The sequence below is a fragment of the Symphalangus syndactylus genome, chromosome 17 (assembly GCF_028878055.3).
Source record: "Symphalangus syndactylus isolate Jambi chromosome 17, NHGRI_mSymSyn1-v2.1_pri, whole genome shotgun sequence".
Classification (NCBI taxonomy): Eukaryota; Metazoa; Chordata; class Mammalia; order Primates; family Hylobatidae; genus Symphalangus; species Symphalangus syndactylus.
This window is the reverse complement of record NC_072439.2, coordinates 61,344,098-61,362,873: the sequence shown is the minus strand read 5'-3', so window position 1 is coordinate 61,362,873 and position 18,776 is coordinate 61,344,098. Positions and strand designations below refer to the sequence as shown.

The window sequence follows — 18,776 nt, the reverse complement described above, 5'->3', positions numbered from 1 at the left end:
TCTCAGTTTCTTCATTTGTGAAATGGATAAAAATATATTGCAGGATTAAGTGGGATAATACTTCTTGGCATTTAGAATGCTGAAAACACTTAATAAGTGCTCAATAACTGTTAGCTAATACAATGGTGTACTGGAACAAGCTCAGAAATGCTTGTGATTGTTAAATTTTTAGGATTTTGCAAGAAAGTTATTAAACATAGGCATTATTAAATACTCCTCATGGTGGGAGTATTTCACTATAGAAATTGGCAAACACTACTAATCAAAGATCTTTATTCAGAGGGCAGTTGTTAAACATTCCTCATCATACCACTGACTGTTATTATTCATGTATATAGTATTACTCTTCCTGTGGAAAAAGTTACTGCAGATGGTGATTAATATCCACAAGTCAAGTGGGTAGCCAAAGAAACCGTGGTCAGCAAGGTTTCTTTCTGCATTGCTGACCAATCAAGTGTTATCTACATTGGGTAAGAAGCTCCTGGTTGCATATTCAATGTGTAGATACACCGTAAACAATCCCACAGAGACAATTCATTAGCAAATCAGGTTGAAGTAGAACTTAAGTGATTTGTTACTCTATTAAGAAATATGATTGTGAAGGGAAAGACAAGTGACATTGGAGTAGGCTAATGGAGGCAGCATTCATGGTTTTGCCATTAGACCAAGTCAGTTTCAGTTCTGGCTCTGCCACTTATTAACTTAAAACTTTGGTCCATTTAACCTCCCTGAATCTTGGTTTTCTTATCTAAATCAAAGAATAAAGATAATAACACCTAACTCATAAACCTGTTATGAGGATTATATAATATATTCTCAAGTAACCAACATATAGTAGGCACTTATTATAACTCTGTCTTCCTTTCTCCCTTAAGATGGCAGAGACTTAAGTGTATCTCCATGTTGAAAGAAGCAACCAGTGGAAATGAAAGAGAACTTATTATTGATAGGACATGGTCTCAGAGGAATCTGAATGGGATGGTATCAGTGGAAAGTAAAAGGATTCGCTTTAGACAGAAAGAGGAGCAATACTTTCTCTGAGAAAAAGGAGAAGAAAGAAAGGCAGGATTTAAAGAAAGACAAATTTACAGGTATGGAGTGGGAAGATCAAGAAGTTCACACCTGTCAGCCTCTGTTTTCTCTGAGATAACAAAGGAGTTACTGTTCAAGAGCCAACAGCTGAAGAATACAGGTAGTCAGAGACTGGGGAAGTCCCTGAGAGGGAAAGGCTGCTGAGAAGCCTGAGGACACAGCTTGGATGGGAGGCCACCTCTGTGAGGTATCACCTGCTACTGGACCCAGCAGGGCTCTGGGCCAGGTGTGGGGGTGGAGACTGCATGCAGGTGAACTGGCCCAGGGTCAGCATTGGTAGGACAGGGCAGTAGAAAGGTGAGGCAGGACAGGGGGCTGCTGGAAGAGGGGATGAAGGAAGTCACAGGCATGAGAGGGAAAAGCTGGGAAGTTAAGAGCTGGTTTAAAGATTTGAAAAAAAAATGGGAACTAGAGATCTCTATGAGCTCCATCAGCAGCAGGGAGGGATCAGGATTTGACAGAGACACAAGGGTGTGTATGGGCTGTTGTCAGAAGCTAGGAACAGAGGCCGGGATTTCTGAGGTGAAAGTCTGGGTGGTAACAAAGGTTTTGGTCAAACCCAGTGTTATTTAATGCTAAGTCCTCTAAGGCAAGAAGTGATGTGGCTAAATGAGAATTGAGGATATAGACAAGACACAGGCCTATATTCCCAGGTGGCAAAGATGTATCTGAAGGAATTACAAAGAAGAAAACAGATCCAAACATTCAAAGTCATTAAAAATGCCAGCAAGATAAGTAAATGCTTCTCCGAGGAAACACTTTTTGCTTCTTTAGAGGAGACAACACACGCTTGGATATGTTAGCATGTGTATGTTTATGTGAAAAATGAATCTTATTACTTCATAGCCACATGGAAGCTAAGTAAAGACAAAATATAAGGCCCATATGAGAGCTAGTTAGATTGTGGGAAAAATATAAGCCTGAAGATGTCATTATAGCTTCATTTATGGAAGGAAAACATTAGAAATATTAACTAAGTATAATGATTAAGGAAATTGTGGACTATACCCAGGATAAATACCCAACACTGATACAACCTTCTGTAATGGTTTAATCATCCTTGGAGAGCTGTAAAGTTTTAAAACTCTTGTCCAAATTCTGAATCTTAAAACCACAGATAATGTATTAACTGGTCATTAAAATGATGGTTATAAAGGCTATGCAATAACATGGGAAATACTTATAGTAATAAATTAAGTAAAAAACAAATGCATGATTTGGATCTATAAGTACACTATGATTTTAGGTGTGAAAGAAACAAACATACGGTAAAAATCTAAAATTATAGCATACTTTATGGAAGATTTCTCCTTTTATTTTCCATAATTTCTTATAATATGGCTATGTTATTTTTGAATTAAAAATTATTACTATGCAACTTTAACTCCCTCCTACTGCTCAGGAATCCACTTGTTGGACACCTGTGGATTTCCTAAAACAGCTCAAGAAAGGAGCTTGTAAACCTTCACACCTTTCCCCTAGCTCTCAATCCACCACTCAGTATGTGACCTTGTCTGTGACCCAAGAGGTTAAATCTCTCCTAGGAAAGCTTCTCCCTCCTTTCCTTCCTCCCTCCCTTCCCTCCTTCCCTCCCTTCTTCCCTCTCCCTCTCTATTCTTTTCTTTCTCTTTCTTTTCTTTTGTTTGTTCTTCTCTCTCTCTCTCTCTTTACATTAGTCTCAGTACCCCCCTATTAGGGAAAAGGGCTCCATCCTTTTCCCTAAAACTTACTCCTTTCTGCCTCTGGAAAAACAAGGTTCAGCCCATTCTTCACTCCAGTCCACTGCTTGTGTGATCACTCCAGACCACTGCTTGTATGATTTTCCCATTTATAAATGATACTTTTGTCTCCCTTCTAAATCTTACTTTTGCTCACTTTTTAAAGCCAAGATGTAGCCATCTAGCCCCTCCATGATGTCTTCCCCAGTGCTCCCGTCTCTGCCTGTCTCTGCTCTTAGAGAACTTTCCATACAGTGCTGATTGTAGTGTGTGCTCTAAAACCAAACTTTCTGGGTTTAAATTCTGGTGCCTTCATTAACTAACTTATTTACCCTTGCTATGTCTCAGTTTGCTCATCTTTAAAATGGAGATAATAGTATAATACTTACCTCATAAGCACTCAATAATGCAAGCTTTTATTATTTGTGTTCCTTGATTATTAGGGTGTTCAGTTTGTGTTCCTAGTCACAGTAAAAGTGTTTGGACATAATTTTAGTCTTATTTGGTTTTCTCTTTGTATGGTAACCACCGGTCTCAGTTTGCCCAGGACTGAGGGGTTTCCCAGGACATGAGATTTTTCAGTACCAAAACTGGGGCAGCCCCAAGCAAATTGGGATGGTTGATCACTCTGCATTCCTACCTAAGACAATGTTTTACTTGTAGCAGGTGCTTAAGGAATTTTTAATCAGTTTGAATGTAAATTCCAGGCAACATTATGCACACACAAATATTTTCTGTATAAACTTGAATCTACAAACCTACTTTCATAGTGGGATAATTTTGAAAATAGTGAAGTCTCTTTTCCAGTGTTGATATGGCAACTGACATATTTAAATAAATCCCCTTTTGGACAGATAATATACCCTGGCATTAAAGGCAGGTTTTCCTTTTCTCATTTTACAGCACTGATATTAACTTCCCATAATGGTTTAATCATCCTTTGGAGGAAATGTAAACTTTTAAAAACTCTTGTCCAAATTCTGAATCCTAAAATCCCAGGTACTATATTTACTTTCCGAGTTTCTTCTACCCTTAGAAAACTACTAGATTACAATGAGTTATCTCTGCAGTATGAGTTATTTCTGCAAGTTGAAACCAAGTACTTTGCTAATTGCTCAGGATTGAGATTTCCTTGTCTCAGAAAAATCCTAGCCAATAGAACATGGGGTTGAAGCAACTTGTCATCTTGACATCACAGGCTTAATTCTCACTACCCCTAGCAACCAATATGCAAGCATAGCAACAGCAGCTGGTGCACCGGAACAGCATTGTTTAAAATAAACACTCTTCCCAGTTGGCATTTGCAAGTGATCTTTTTCTTTCCATCGTTTAAAATATAAGTGTGAACATATCTTAAGAAAATGTAAAACAAATGAAAATGAAAACTACTTGGAAAGGTATGCAAGAGAAGAAGAATCATGAGAAAAATGCTAACTTCCAATAAGGATTTATGCTTTGCCCTTTACCATCACCAGAAATTTCAGTCTCAGATACACTGAAGTTTTTTCCCTAAGGGTTCCTGTATTAGTCCGTTCTCATACTGCTATAAAAACATACCTGGGACTGGGTCATTTATAAAGAAAAGAGGTTTAATTGACTTACAGTTTCACATGACTGGGGAGGCCCCAGAAAACTTACAAACATGATGGAAGGCAAAGGGGAAGCAAGGCACATCTTACACGGCAACAGGAGAGAGAGACTGAAAGGGAAAGTGCCACACTTTTAAACCATCAGATCTTATGAGAACGCACTCACTATCACGAGAACAGCAAAGGGGAAATCCACCCCAATAATCTAATCACCTCCCATTAGGCCCATCTTCTGACATGTGGGGATTACAATTCAAGTTGAGATTTGGGTGGGGACACAGAGTCAAATCATGTCAGTTCCCAAACGTGAGAATTCTATGACCTCCTAAAAAACTCATCCTATGTAGTTTCACTCCTCAAGTGTTTGAAGAGTGCTCACCATGTTCCAGGAGCCACAGGATGCCAGGATGGAAGAAAAAAAGTCGTAAGTACATAAACAACTCTAAAAATACAGAGGAGCTATGTAGAGTAACAGGAGCATGGTTTCTGGAGCCAGAATAACCAGGTTTGAACTATGGCTTAGCCACTTAGTAGGGGTGTGACTTTGTAAGCCACTTAGCCCTTCTGTTTTTAATTTCCTCACCTGCAAAATGGGGTAATAGTGACACTTCCAAACGTTGATATGAGGCTTAAGTGTGTTAATTATGAAAAGTGCTTAGAATAGGGTCTGACACATACCAAGTGCTATATATATATATACATATATGTACTATGTACTATCAATATGTGCTATTAATTTTATTAGTGGTACTACATAATAGTACATTACATAATTAGCACATTATTAGCAGTAAATATTATTAATATATACCATTAATTTTAAGATAGATGTGACAGGTGACATAAGGCAGGTTAAGAAAACATGGATATTTAAGAAACAGCATATCTCACAAAATCTGGAAAAACTTTGAGGAGGAGGTGATTTGGTTTTTCCATTGAGTATGATAAGGACAATGAGAAGTGTAAGCGAATTAACCCCACAGAGGGAGAGAGGAGGAATTACGGCTTGAGAAAGAAGACAGAGGGGGCATAAAAGAGCAGGAAGGGAGCCATGGGGCATTATCAGATAAAGTGGCTCCACACTGCCTCTTTCAGAATAAGCAGGACTTTGCAAGGCCTGAAGATGAAAACGGACCATTATAGTTGGTGCAAAACCTCTGAATTTTGATGTTAACTCCGTGTGTTCAGAAAATGTTGAGTTCAGTTCTAGCCAAATGTTAATTGCAGGGAGTTGTGGGTTAAGTGAAGTGGGTGCAGGAGAGGAGCAGAAGAGGGAGCTGGAAAAATTCACCAATACCACGGTAAGGGACTCAGCTTTATTATGTAGGCTGGTGCTTTTCGAACGTAGCAGCCATTCTCCTTGAAGTCTCTGCCTTAGAACCTATTGAAGTGTTGGTTAAAAATGCAGATTTCTGCTTGAGAACAAGAATTACAGATGAGTCTGGGCAACATAGTGAGATCTCATCTCTACAAAAAAAAAAAAAAAAAAAAACCTTTTTAAAAATTAGCTGGGTGTGGTGGTACTTGCCTGTAGTCCCATCTACTTGGTAGACTAAGATAGGAGGATTCCTTGAGTCCAGGAGTTTGAGGCTGCAGTGAGCTATGATTATGCCACTTGCACTCCAGCCTGGGTGACAGAGTGAGACCCTATCTCAAAAAAAAAAAAAAAAAAAGAAAGAAAAGCAGCTTTCCCAGGGAGCCAGAATATTGAGATTAAATTGAGAGGGCTACAGACAAAGGAGGCAAATAGAGGTACCTCAGGGAAAGAGGACACTCCACAGTCACCTTCTGAGGCCCCTGCTTCTAACCTCTACCTCCCCAAGGTCTTGCTTTACTATGGAGTATGAGGGAATGACATAGCCAGACAGGACAATTTATAGTCTCCTACTGTCCCCCATGGATTGGCAATTACCACAGGAATGCCTAAGTGTATGTTTGAACCGTCTTTGAGGTCCAATGTGTGGGACCTCACTCCCCCACAAGGTAGACAAGGCTACATCAGGGAAGAAACCAGCCCATGGCCATTTGTGGGCGTCAGAAATACATTCTGGAAGATCAGGAGTGGCCTGCAGACAGTGTGGGATCATTGTGAGGATCCTTGCTCCACACCAGAGCAACCCGTCCAGACAGCCAGAAAGTAATGCAATGGCAACAGAAGTCCTCACAAAGATGTTGAAAATATAAGCTGCAGAGCCAGGGAAATGAGAAACACATATTTTTCTTTTTTTTACCTTCTGGCAACAAATCTAAACGATCTTTCTCTTTGGTATAGTAAATGCCTACATGGAGCTGTCACCTTGGTTTTATGGGTGTCCCTTCAAATTCTACCCTTTGCTTTGATTCTTTTGTTGTTGTTGTATTCAAAGAGCCATCTATATCCTTTTCTTAATTTGATAGAACAGAGGCTGGGTCTGTTGTAAATTCCATTACTCAAACCAGCACCTGTATAGGCTTCCTATTCACATTCACATGGGTAACAGGATAAAACAGTCCCTGTTGAAGCTCATACTTTTAGAGATAAAGGGCACTTGAATGACTGAAACATAAGGGATGCATCTTCCTGTGCAGACTAATTTGACAGTTTTGAGAGAGCAAAGTATGCACACCCATACACTCAGTCAGCCAAATAATCTTGTTTGTAAAATCAATAAATAATTCAGTAAACCATATGTTTTAAAATTAAATAATGATTTAATGCTCTTTCTGCTGGAAGGCTTGGAAAGTTTCTGACTCATTATAAAGCTTTGAGAATTTGTATTATGAGAAGGTAAAGCCTAGAACTTTCAACAAAGAGTTTTTTGTTGAAGACACTCATGCGCTGAATGGTGAAGCAAAAGGTACAGAGAGGAGAGGCTTTACAAAGATGCAAGAGGGCTGGAGCAGGTGAACTGAGGCCAAAAACAAAAAACTCCCCAAATGAACTTTCACAAAATGTCCATCTAGCTTAATTCCAGAAAAGATGTGGCATGAACCAACGATGTTTATTTTTAAAAATTTGAAACTTTTTGTTTTATTTTCTATGCTTTCAGTCCCCTTTACTATTTCTGATGCTTGCCTTGCAATGTTATTGCTCCTTTACAAACACTTCTACATTGTTCTTCATGGAGGCTTCTGCAGCACTTGGCTTTGGGTGTGAAGTGTTTGAGTGGCTTCAGGTACAGATCTGATCCACAAAACTAGGACTGAGAGCTCTGCAGGCAATACAAGAGTGTCCATGTATTATATTATTCTATCAGCATCTAACTTAAAGGGCCCTTAATAAATGCTCCAAACATAAGCTATCGGAATAGTCAAGTTTGGTAACGTGAAGAAATCAGCAACACACGTTTTTCTTTTTAATCTGTAAGTTGTGTGCTGAATTGTGTGTAGTACTACAAAGATGCTGGGGGAGCCCGTAGGTGACACGTATGATTTGCTGCAAGAAATTTCACAATTAACAATGATTCTAGGTCTATGTTGATTTGTGATAAAAGTCACCTATGGCAAAAGCAAGAGAGAAGTTGCAGGGAGTAGTCAGGGAAGTGGTAAGGTGAGCAAAGGCAGGAATCTTCTGGACACCAGGAATGTAAATTGGGGGAAGAAAAATATTCCAAATTTTCTAGTCATTGAGGAACCACCAACAGCACTAATTATGAATCAGCTATGTGAGCTGTAGAATGGTCTTTTCTGTGTTTGTTTGTTCATCCATTCAATAAATATATACTGGGGATGGCCATGTGCCAGGCACTCTCTGGACACTAGGATACATCAGTGAACAAACAGAGCAAAGTCCCTACCTTCATAGAGCTTGCTTACATTCTAGTGAGCAGAAGACTGGCACCACACAAATAGACAAATATCTCATGACGTGTCAGATGGGGATGCATACTCTGAGGAAAAATACAGTATGTTAAGCCAGAAAGCTTGGTGGGTGGGGATGGGGCTGCTGATTTACAAAGGATGGTCAGAGAAAGTCTTTCTGACAGATGTCGTTTGAGCAAAGCCCTGGTGGAGTGACAGGATAAGGGTGCAGCAACTAGGGGGAAGATTGTTCTAGGTATAGGGAAGTCGAAAGACCTCAGGGTGACCCTAAGTTGATTGGAACTTACAAATCCTGCCCTTTTCTGATTGACAGTGTATTCGTGGCATCTGGAATATAGAAGCAAACTTGTAAAAGAAAACTGGGCTTTCTTTGACAGTGGTGTGTCTGCATATCTTTTTTCAAAAAAACATTTTACCGTCATCATTGCTTAGGAAGGCAGTACAGCACATTAGAAGAGCTAGGCGTTTGGCATCCCACAATCCTGAGTACAGATTCTGGTCCCAGCTCTATTGACTGTGGTAGGCTGTGCAGTGACTCACCCTCCCTGAAAAATGAGGATAGCAATGCCTGTCTTAAAGTACCAAGTGCAACTCTTAGTGGAAATGTAAATTGGTATAGCCATTATAGAAAACAGTATGGAGGTTCCTGGAAAAATTAAAAATAGAACTATCATATGACCCATCAGTCCCACTTCTGGGTTTATATCCACAGCAAATGAAATCAGTGTGTCAAAGAGGTATCTGCACTCTCATGTTCACTGCAGCATTATTTACAACAGCCACACTATGGAAGTACCTAAGAGTCCATCAATGGATAAATGGATAAAGAGAAGGTGATTATGTACACACACACATACACACACACACACACACACACACACAATGGAATATTACTCAGCCTTAAAAAAGGAAGTCATACCACTTACACCAACAATGGATCAACCTGCAGAACAATTATGCTAAGTGAAATAAGCCGGATACAGAAAGACAAAGCATGATCTCATTTACACATAACGTCTAAAAAAATCAAACCCATAGAAGCAGACAGTAAAATCATAGTTGCCAGGGGCTAGGGAGTGGAGGAAATAGGAAGATATTAGTCAAAGAGTATAAATATTTAGTTTATAAGATAATAAATTATAGGTATCTAATGTACAGCAAAGTAACTATGGTTAATAATACTGTATTGTTTATCTGAAATTTGATGAGAGAACAGATTTTTTTTTTTCTTTTTGAGACAGTTTCGTTCTTGTTGCCCAGGCTGGAGTGCAATGGTGCGATCTCGGCTCACTGCAACCGCCTTCTCCCGGGTTCAAGCAATTCTGCCTCAGCTTCCCGAGTAGCTAGGATTACAGGTATCCCCCACCATGCCCAGCTAAGTTTTTGTATCTTTAGTAGAGACGGGGTTTCACCATGTTGGCCAGGCTGGTCTTGAACTCCTGACCTCAGGGGATCTGCCTGCCTCAGCCTCCCAAAACGCTGGGATTACAGGTGTGAGCCACCACACCCAGCCTGAGAGAGCAGATTTTAAATGTCCTTACCACACATACATACAAATACACAAAATGGTAACTATGGGTGGTAATGTGTTAATTAACTTGACTGCAGTAATTGGTACACAATATATATGTATATCAAATCACCATGTTGTACACCTTAAATATATGCAATTTTTATTTGTCAATTAAATGTATTAAAATAAGAAAGTACTCCCTCTATAGGTTCTGGGGTACTTGGGAAATTCAGAGCAAATTCTGCTACATGGAGAATAGTCTTAAATCTATTTTTTATGTTCACATGTGAAATAATTTTGGCTCAAATATTTTCACAAGTAAACATATTTTACTTCCAAAAAAAAAAAAAAAAGAGCAGCAAGCATAATCCCTGACTCCTCAAATTTTGGTTGTTTTCCTCTTTCCTCCTCTCTCGAGAATGACATTATTTATTACTGGAAATTAAGGTTTGAGGCAATGAAACCTAACTGTGCATCCTAGTGCAAAAAATGAACACTGATAATCTCTGAAGTTTCTACTCTCGTTTCCTCTTTACATTTAACCTTCATTTTACTTCGTTCTCCTGTATCATTGACATATATGTGTACATTATTAATTATACATTAAGACAGACTAAATACAAGTGAATTCAATTCAAAAAGTTTATGGAACATCCATTATGTAGGATATCATGCAATAAATACAAAGGTCGACATCAACCACATCTGTCTTCAAGTTTACAGTCTAGAAGAAAACACATAAGCATATATAGTTCTAACACAGGGCAGGGGCAACATGAACAGAGATCGATATAGTAAATGCCACAAAGGCTGGCAGGAGTTAAAGCACTATTTCTCAGAGCCTGAGAGATGGGACCTGGAAGCAGGCCGTGCTTGATGGGAGGAAGGACTCCATAGGTGGATATGTAAGCAGGGATGAGAGAGGATGCTGCTGGAGGCAGAAAGAAAAAATGAAGGAGCCTGAGGAAGAATGTGAGGGAGGCAAGAGAGTAGAGAGTGCTGAGAATAATATTTTAAGATGGGCAAATCTTATTATTGATTGATTGATTGATTTTTGTGAGACGGAGTCTTGCTCTGTCACCCAGGCTGGAGTGCAATAGCGTGATCTCGGCTCACTGCAACCTCCACCTCCCGGGTTCAAGTGATTTTCCTGCCTCAGCCTCCCTAGTAGCTGGGACTACAGGGGCACACCACCACGCCTGGCTAGTTTTTTTTTTAATAGAGAGAGAATTTCACCATATTGGCCAGGCTGGTCTCGAACTCCTGACCTCATGATCCGTCCACCTCAGCCTCCCAAAGTGCTGAGATTATTAAATTAAATGAGAAGAGCAATTCTGGGGAATGTTGTAAACTTCTTTATTGGACTCTTCTTTTATGTGAGGTTTGACCTTTATATTGAATCATTTAGGCTAACATGCTGTCGGATACATGTCATTTCTATGTGCAAAGCCTAAATTTGGGTCAGTTGATAAGAAAAAATTGTAATGAGGTAAAGACTCAGGAGAAAACTACCTTTCCCATTCGGGTAATGATCTGGTTCTGATCCACTCTAAGATGCTTATGAGGAGTATTCCTAATTCTTATGAGCCAGTCAGACACAGGTGTGAAACATCGATGGAGATTGAGTAGTTCAAGTTGCAAGTAGAGATTTATTGCCAACCCAGCCCTTCAGTGTAGTTTAAGACTCTAAAATCTACTTCATCATTCTCTGAGAAAAGACAAAAACTTGGTCTCTCTCATTTACTTTTTCCCTTCTCTGAAAAGTCCAATCTTGATTCTATATGGAGATTTTAAAATGTTTTGAAGGAGGGAATCTGAGTCACAGAAAAGTAACTGTAAATACACTTGGCAGGATTTGAATAATTTTTCAACTTTCTGCATTTCAACTGTCTGCATATGCAGACAATAGCCAAATAAAATTACAAATCATGGTGTGCCACTTGAGAGTTTTGTTGAAAGAAAAACGTCATCTCAAATCTCAGCCAAAAGGTGGGCTATAAATAAATACCCATATATTCTTAAGTTACATTTTCCAAAGTTGTCTCACTATACAAAGGGGAATATTTTTAAAGCATCTCGTTAGCAGTTCCAGCTTGTGAGAGCTTATTGAGAACCCCAAATCAACTTGATTATATTAGTATTTGTCATTTGCTATTGAGGCAGAGATGGAACCACACAGACATTCTGCTACTATTAAATAGTAAGATGAAAATAATCCACATTTTTCTTATCCTGCTAAAACAAATATTTGTAAGTTTCAGAAGCAGGCCACTTGCCCTAGCACATGAAGCCATCATACTAGAATAGCAGTTTCCAAAGATCCAAATGAGCAACTAATCCAACCTCCTTATCATGTCTGTGTAGAAGCAGAATCCTAAAGTGGTTAACTTGTCCACGCTGTCCAGCACAGGCACTCCATTCAAGATGGATAGTCACATAGCACCTAAGACATGGTACTCACAGATTACTGTCTTTGGACAGTATTGGGAACCATAATAATCTTGCCCTATAGTATCTGACCTGGATTTCTAGCATGAATCTAACACTAATTTGTGGGCCCCTTGGTTCTTGGAAGTCCCCTATGTTTCTTTAATTTTCTTCTAAAGAAAAAAATTATCTGAAAGTTGTGTGTGCTCTGTTTCCCCTTCCCTTCCACCTCCGAGAGAGAGAATTATTTTTTGCCCTCTAATTATTGAGTTAAACTGTCTGAAAGACATCCTGAGAATAATAGGCTTTTAAGCTCCAGCAGCTAATTTGATATCAGGACAATAAACAGAGGAAAGGAAGTATAGAGGAAAGACTTATGCCTCCTATTTGTCTGAGATTCCTTTTGCATTAACCACCTGTTCTTTGGCTCATTTATAATTCTTCCTGACAGATTGCTACTTGGCATTGTTAACAGTGACCTATCAGAATTGCGGTGTAGCTTCAGGCCACAGATTGGAGCAGGTGAAGACAAGAGCAAGAAACAAAATTGTGACCTCCGTACCACCTTCTCACCCCTATACAACCTTCGTGCCTCTATACAAACACTGATGCTCCTCAAGATGAATAAACGGAGCAAACTTGGTGTCCTGCATAAGTTCACAAATGCCTCAAGGACACTTTTCCTTGGGCTGACCAGCCCTTTTTGAAAATAGATGTTTTCCCTTCAGATTTGGTACACATATCCACATGGGAACATGGCTGGGAAGATCTTGGGCCATTCTTTAGAGGACACAGTGAATATTCAAACAAAGAACTTCAAAGATAATGCCAGAATTTTGTTCTAGCATCTCTATTGCATCCATTTACCATAGGTAATGTACGCAAATATCAAAACAGCCAACCAAATTGAAAAAATTGTTTTAATTATTGGTTATCATGTGACCCTGATGAAATGTTGCTTAACAACTATTATTTTTAATCTACACAAAGTAATGTTGCTCACGGACATCATTATATGGTGTTGAGATGACCATCAGATGACATGGTCATTGTGAAGATGCCCCGTATTGACAATCAACTCCAGAAAAAATACAAGGGGTAGCTATAAACAGGATGAGAAAAATCTGCCCAGCCCAAGAAAGACTAGTGCTTTTAGAATAGAAGCCCTATATACATCCCATGATTCTCTAAAACAAAACCAAAAAAGTATGATGCCAATATCCAGAAATCTTTGTATGTTTTATGATGATATATTAAAAATAAATTGAAAATAAAGCAAAACTGAAATATGCATAATGTAGTATGGAAACCGATCACATATTAAAATTATTTTAGTTATTTAACTAGCATGCACATTCCAGTCATTGCTGCAAGCACTTGACAATCACTAACCTCTCAGTCCTGATGACATTCTTATGAGGGATGTACTACCTTGAATGCTGAGTTCTACTTTCTGGGTTCCCCTCCTCTCCTAGATCTCAGCAAAGTAATTGCTCCCTTTCTTGATAGTTATTTCATGCCCCCTTTTAAAGGATTATACTCCTAACATCTTTATATTAAATAACTGGCAAACACAAAGAACACATATCACTTATAATGAGGAATAAAGTATTTGTCTCATTTAACTAGCCAACTAACCAAGACTGCTTACTTCACCAAGCTATAAATTCAACATTCTTATTTCTCTGAAAAATTTTAAATATACAAAACAGAATGTTTCAATGAGCTCTCATGTATCCATTACCCAGATTTTAACTATTATTAAGATTTTCTTATACTTTACATCTCCTTCTCTGCCTTCCCTCCTCTCTCTTTACCTGTCTTCCTCCTGTCTCTTTTTCTTTCTCTTCTTCTTTCTCAACTATTTTTAAAATAAATGCCAGATATCAGGCTATTTTACCCCTAGAATTTCAATATTTATCTCTAAAATTACAAGGAAGTTTTCTTCAATAATTACGGCCTATGTTGTCATCAATACAACTAAGAAAAGGATTAATGGTATTTTGATACTATCTAATACTAAACTTTTTCTAATTGTCTCGGTTTGTTTGAGTCAGAAGCCAATCAAAGCCCACATACTGTATTTGGTTGTTACATCCTTTAAATCTCATTTAATGTACAGTAGCTTCCTCTTTCTTCTTTTTTAAAAATAATTTTATTTTTAATCTCATTGATTTATTGAAGAACCCGAGTCAATTTTCTCACAGAATATCACAAATTCAGTTTTTCAGTTGGCTTCTTTAAGTTGTCATTTAACTTGATCCTTCACCGTATTTCCTACAGTGAAAGTTAGCCACAAAGACTGGATTAGATTTGAATTTTATTATTTGTACAGGGATATGTACTGTGGTGATGCTGTGTACTTCGGGTTGAATTACAGCAAGAAGATACATTCTTACTGATGCTGAGATTGATGAATAAGTGGGTTCAAGTGATGACAACCTGATGCGTCCTTGGTATAATTTCCCATCAACCTTTCATCTTGTGGCTTCATACATTCATGATTGTCTTAGATCATAATCTATTATTTCATTGGGGTTGCAAAATTGTGATTTTCTAATCACTTCACTTTTCCTATATTTATTGCCTGGAACTTTGTAAAGCAGAAATTGATCTTATTACCTAGGTTTATTTGGTTGCCCAAAATATAGTTCATGCTGGAGAAACTTAATATGTGCTTAATTTTTTCACATTAATCATATTTTTAAAGAGTGTTGCTCTACTTGTTACAGTGCTGTCCAATAATTTCTCTCTTTTTATAGTTTTGTTATAAACACATAGGCTTTTACATATTTATTCTGTTTCCAATGGTTGCTTTCATTATCTTTTTTATGCCCAAATATTCTCATCTTTAGCCAGAAAAGCCTCTGTCTACTTTCACACTACTCTATTGGTCTTTGGAACCTTCCTTGTGTATTTTGTATAGTTTTTGCCTGAGACCTGGAATCAGCCACTCCTCTAAGTAATTCTGGTTTTTACAGACTGGAATAGTATTTGGAGACCACGAACTAGGTGCACTAATTTCTGTTGAGTTATTATTTCTTTTATGCTTTTTCATGGAAAAGAACTAAGAATATACATTTTTTAAATAAAAATAAAATGTTATGCTTATATTGCTATTTTATATTTAATAACGCAGAATTTTACATTATTTTTTAGCTTTATACTGAAATTTTTTCTCATATCTAAAAATCTTGTTTCCTTATAACAGTAAGATAATTACTTGCATTATGTAAATTATAAATTAAAACACTGTAAAATAATTACAGTATAGTAATACCAATATCACTATTGAGTAAAGTTTAAGATTTCCTTGTAGTTCTGTATTCCCTTACATAATATTCTTTTAAAGAATGGTTTTCTTTAAAATCTTTTACCAGTAGTCAGAATATTATGTCCCAAAGTCACCTGAAATAATTTTTTTCTTTGTGTGGTTATGGCACAAACAATTAGATTCATTTGTTTTCATTAATTTTCTGCTTTTAGAGATTCCCTTATTTTGTTTTTTATTTGGTTTTCTTCTATGAATATATTTACCTTGTTCCAAGTTCAAAACTTTAAAACCAGGTATATTCAAAGAGGTTTTATTTTCATCACTGCCCACTTTGCTATGCTTCCTCTGTCCACATATAGGTAAACATTTTTGTTAGTTTTGTTAGTTAGGTTTTCCTTTTGTTGTTTCTTTTTTGGCAAACAAAAACATATAAGTACAGACACTTATTACCACCCCCTTTCTGCCATTCTTACACGAAAAGTAGAATACTGTATATACCTTTCTGACTCTTTCTTTTGTTCTTTCAATAATACATCCCAAAGATCACTTTGTATGAGTAAATTAAGATATTCTTCACTCCCTCTTATAGCTGTATAATATTGTATTATGTGTTATCCACCTTTAGTTGTCTTCAATGGAAAAGCTATTCTAAATTACTTAGTTCCCCATTACCAATGTCGTCTTCTTAGGTCTGTAGATAAAAAGTTTGTTTGACAAGCATAGCCTCATGCCCCATATTTGGTGTTAGGAGGCAACTGCTTAGTGTAGCTTCACTGGGTGCAGCAGAATCTTTTCTTACCCCTGCCCTCTGGCATTCTACTCTAGTGGAGTATAGAAAAGACCACAGTGCTATTTGTGAATGTTCCCAAGATTTTCCCTCTATCTTACCCTTCACATGTAAGAATGTTAAAATGTGCCACCACGTTGAAATATGCCGCCATTTATTTCCTCTCCTGTTGTTTCTTGAGGGCTGCAGCATCTGGTGGATTCTCTGATTCATTTGTGGAAGAAATGTTTATGTAGTATCAACCCTTTGGCAGGCCCTGAGCATTCACAGAAACTAGGTATGGTCCTTGCCCTCCTATGGTTTTAATGGAAAGACAAACAATATAAACAAGTAAAATTATTTAATTAAGGAGTGATAAATTGTGATAAACAAGATAAAGGAAAAACACTAGGGTGCAGTTTGAGAGAATAATGGTAGTTGTGAAGAACTTCTATAAGGAGCTGCCACTTAATACTCAAATCATGAGGGAGAGGCTGCCGGGTGAAGAAGAAGGAAAACATTCCAAACACAAGGACTGTGATATGCAAACCTCCAAGGCAATAAACAAACAAAGAAATAAATAAATAAGAGCTTTATGTGTTCAATGAACTGATAGGCTGGTGTGGCTGAGGCAATATGAAGAGACAATGACCAGATCACACAGGACTTTGGAGTTAGGATATGGCAAGGAATTTGGCATAAAGGGAAATTTGATGCTACTGAAATAAGCAGGTAATATTAATGCAGTTTAAGTTTTAATAAGTTCACACTGGGTGTTTTGTGGAGACTAGATCAGAGCAGGCAGGGAACTCAGTGTAGGAGGCTATGGTAGTGATGAAGGTGAGAGACGATGGTGGCTTAGGCCAGGGTGTTGGCAATGGTGATGAGGAAAAGTTATATATTTAAGATACATTCTTGAAGATAAACTCAACAAGACTTGGTGGTCGATTAGATGTAAATGGGAAAGATGGAACAGTGGTAAAGAAAGGAAGGAAAGAAGAATGAATTCCAGCATTTCTTTTGATCAGCTCAGTATTGACTTACATAGGGAAGACTGAGGGGAAGAAAGTTATTAATGTGACTAAAGAAAGGTGGTGTGGTGTGTGGAGCATGCGGACGGAGCAACAAAAACCTGACTACCCTCACCACAATCAGACCATTCCCCATTCACTTTGCCAGTTCAGATTTTGAGGTTGCTTCGTTCATGAGCTGAAGCATGTGTTCTCAATGTTGTCCACCTTCACTGATTCTTTCTTTCTTTGAGACTGAGTTTCACTCTTGTTGCCCAGGCTGGCGCAATCTCGGCTCACTGCAACCTCTGCCTCCAAAGTTCAAGCAATTCTCCTGCCTCAGCCTTCCTGAGTAGCTGGGATTACAGACATGTGCCACCACGCCCAGCTAATATTGTATTTTTAGTAGATACGGGGTTTCCCCATGTTGGTCAGGCTGATCTCGAACTCCCAACCTCAGATGATCCGCCCGCCCCGGCCTCCCCAAGTGCTGGGGTTACAGGCACCTTCACTGATTCTATTGTCAGTGCCCATGCCTCTAAGATCCTAGCAAAAGGTTGTCAGTCATCTGTGATTTCGATGGTAATATTCATTTTCATTTTTTACTGTGACTTTGTAGGCATGCTAATGGAGAATTAGAAGCAGTTGCATGAGGGGATACTAGCTAGGCATCGTTTTAAATTAGAAATATGTTATTTATTTTTTAAAAATTATATTGCTAAAAGTAACTTTATTCATGTGTAGGAGTATAGCTGACGGCATGGTTGTCTTTGATTTCTTCTTTATAGCCTGCACATAGACTGTCCTTCAGACTCACAGTGCAGAGGGAATAACACTGGACTTGAACTTGTATGACATGATTTTACAATTTTATTTCGTGTAGTATATCTCAAAGTGGTATTGAGAAGATCAAATCAGACACCATATGTCACCTCTAGCACATCAATGCTTTTCTTCTCTTTCTCATCTTTTCCCTACTTTTATCAAGCAAGTATATTATGTTCTGAAAGAAATCAAGAAAAATATCAAGAAATTGATATCATACATGAAGCTATGTTTTAAACCCTACAGAAAACAATTCAATATTTTCATTTACTTTCCTATTTTAAGTTGAAAAATATTTGTTTATTAATAGTAGAGGCGGCCGGGCGCTGTGGCTCACGCTTGTAATCCCAGCACTTTGGGAGGCCGAGGCGGGCGGATCACGAGGTCAGGAGATGGAGACCACGGTGAAACCCCGTCTCTAATAAAAAATACAAAAAATTACCGGGCGTGGTGGCGGGCGCCTGTAGTCCCAGCTACTCGGAGAGGCTGAAGCAGGAGAATGGCGTGAACCCGGGAGGCGGAGCTTGCAGCGAGCCGAGATCGCGCCACTGCACTCCAGCCTGGGCGACAGAGTGAGACTCTGTCTCAAAAAAAAAAAAATTAGTACAAGCATCAGAGCACGGAAGTTAAGATCCACCATGCTGAGCTGGCTGCCTTTTAGCTTCACTTGCTAGTCTCCATGTAGCCAGAAAAATTTACTTAGCATCTCTGTGACCTAGATTCTTCACCTGTAAAATGAGAATTACAGTTCCCATTTTATA

The 18,776-nt window shown here is 38.3% G+C and overlaps 1 protein-coding gene and 1 long non-coding RNA gene across 3 annotated transcripts in view; one reads left to right on the top strand and one right to left on the bottom strand.

Annotated features, from left to right (window-relative positions):
• The window catches only part of SCHIP1 (schwannomin interacting protein 1), a 613,549-nt gene that overhangs the window by 580,349 nt on the left and 14,424 nt on the right, over nt 1-18,776 (bottom strand). The window lies entirely within an intron of this gene.
• Nucleotides 3,619-18,609, top strand: LOC134732935 (uncharacterized). The gene is made up of 3 exons (XR_010116483.1): nt 3,619-4,207; nt 4,747-4,823; nt 12,592-18,609. It is a non-coding gene; the product is annotated as an uncharacterized lncRNA (long non-coding RNA).